This window comes from Poecilia reticulata, unplaced genomic scaffold (assembly GCF_904066995.2).
Source record: "Poecilia reticulata unplaced genomic scaffold, P_reticulata-male-v2 Scaffold_156, whole genome shotgun sequence".
Lineage (NCBI taxonomy): Eukaryota > Metazoa > Chordata > Actinopteri > Cyprinodontiformes > Poeciliidae > Poecilia > Poecilia reticulata.
The window spans coordinates 1-2500 of record NW_027675254.1 but is presented as its reverse complement, the minus strand read 5'-3'; positions in this window follow the sequence as shown (position 1 = coordinate 2500).

Sequence of the window (2500 nt, the reverse complement as noted above, 5' to 3'; positions counted from 1 at the left end):
CGGTAGAAGGAAACGGAGGGCACGGGGCTGTTCCCCGGAGTCCGGACTATCGGGCCATGGTGCGTTTTTACCGAAAAAGTGCATTTTTCGCCGTTTTTTGGACCGCTTTTCCGCGAAACGCTTAAAAATTCGTTAAAAATCGTAGGAAGGTCCTGGAGCAAATCGGACACCACCAGCGCACTCCTGGGACTCGCCCGGTTCCAACGGTGTATGACATGCCAGGGTTCCCGTCCGTTTTGACCGCTTTTTCGGGGGACCGAATGGGACCGCTTTGGCGAAAATCACTTAAAAATTCGTTAAAAATCGTAGGAAGGTCCTGGAGCAAATCGGACACCACCAGCGCACTCCTGGGACTCGTCCGGTTCCAACGATGTATGACATGTCCGGATCCGAACAAGCGTTCGGGGTCTGGGTCGTGTTTCGGGACCCTGGTAAGGCACATGACAGTGGCGCTGAGGATGATGATGTTGGAGCAGCCGATGAAGATACTCGCGTCGGGCGGGGCTGAGCGGGGGATGAGCGAGGGCTGAGACCCTCGACAGAGAACCGGGCCTAGGGGACCGGGACTTTGGTCCAGGCCTCCGGGAGTGACATCACCCGAACCGGGGGCATCCCAGGAGCACGATGGTGCCAGTCCCGGTTCGTTTGGACCGCGGGAAAGGGTACTTTTGACCCGACTTCCGGTAGACGGTTAAACACCCATAGACGACCGCAGGAAGGTCCTGGAGCGAAACGGAGGCCACCCTAGTAATCCCCGGAGCGGCCCGGATCCAACGGTGTACGGCATGAGCGGGTTCCGGGCCTTCCGGACCGCCTACTCGCCCCCCCTCCCGGGCCCGCTTAGGCGCAAATCGCTTAAAAATTCGTTAAAAATCGGGGGAACGTCCTAGGCGAAATCGGAGACCACCGGGGCACTCCTGGGACTCGCCCGGTTCTTCCAGTATATAGTTTGCCTAGGTTCCGTACGAATTTGAAATCCGGGCCTGGAGCAACAGAGACATCCAGGCCTGCAGAACCAGGCTGGGACATCCAGGCAGAGACATCCAGGCCTGCAGAACCAGGCTGGGACATCCAGGCAGAGACATCCAGGCCTGCAGAACCAGGCACAGACATCCAGGCACAGACATCCAGGCCTGCAGAACCAGGCACAGACATCCAGGCACAGACATCCAGGCAGAGACATCCAGGCCTGCAGAACCAGGCACAGACATCCAGGCACAGACATCCAGGCCTGCAGAACCATGCACAGACATCCAGGCCTGCAGAACCATGCACAGACATCCAGGCCTGCAGAACCATGCACAGACATCCAGGCCTGCAGAACCAGGCTGGGACATCCAGGCACAGACATCCAGGCCTGCAGAACCATGCACAGACATCCAGGCACAGACATCCAGGCCTGCAGAACCATGCACAGACATCCAGGCAGAGACATCCAGGCCTGCAGAACCAGGCTGGGACATCCAGGCAGAGACATCCAGGCCTGCAGAACCAGGCACAGACATCCAGGCACAGACATCCAGGCCTGCAGAACCAGGCACAGACATCCAGGCACAGACATCCAGGCAGAGACATCCAGGCCTGCAGAACCAGGCACAGACATCCAGGCACAGACATCCAGGCCTGCAGAACCATGCACAGACATCCAGGCCTGCAGAACCATGCACAGACATCCAGGCCTGCAGAACCAGGCTGGGACATCCAGGCCTGCAGAACCAGGCACAGACATCCAGGCACAGACATACAGGCCTGCAGAATCAGGCTGGGACATCCAGGCCTGCAGAACCATGCACAGACATCCAGGCAGAGACATCCAGGCCTGCAGAACCAGGCACAGACATCCAGGCACAGACATCCAGGCAGAGACATCCAGGCCTGCAGAACCAGGCACAGACATCCAGGCCTGGACATCCAGGCACAGACATCCAGGCAGAGACATCCAGGCCTGCAGAACCAGGCTGGACATCCAGGCCTGCAGAACCAGGCACAGACATCCAGGCAGAGACATCCAGGCTGCAGAACCAGGCTGGACATCCAGGCCTGCAGAACAGGCGACATCCAGGCCTGGAACCAGCAAGACATCCAGGCAGAGACATCCAGGCCTGCAGAACCAGGCACAGACATCCAGGCAGAGACATCCAGGCCTGCAGCACAGATCCAGGCAAGACATCCAGGCCTGCAGAACCAGGCAGACATCCAGGCACAGACATCCAGGCAGAGACATCCAGGCTGCATGGAACTCCACATAGCCTTGACCTCCAGGCCCACACCCAGACTTGGCTCCGGGTCAGACACAGTCTTGGAACCCCCCCACCCCCGATAGAACCAGGCTCTCCACACGAACACGTGTACCTACACTTAAGCACCCCTCCTCGGACTAAACCCAGTAGTACGCAGGCCTGGAAGCTCGTGCCCTGGTAAGGCAACTCAGTTTTACGATGTGGCCTTGGTGACCAGGGAGAGGCTACCCTCCCCAGCCTCTTCCGGCCGAGCGCCCCCT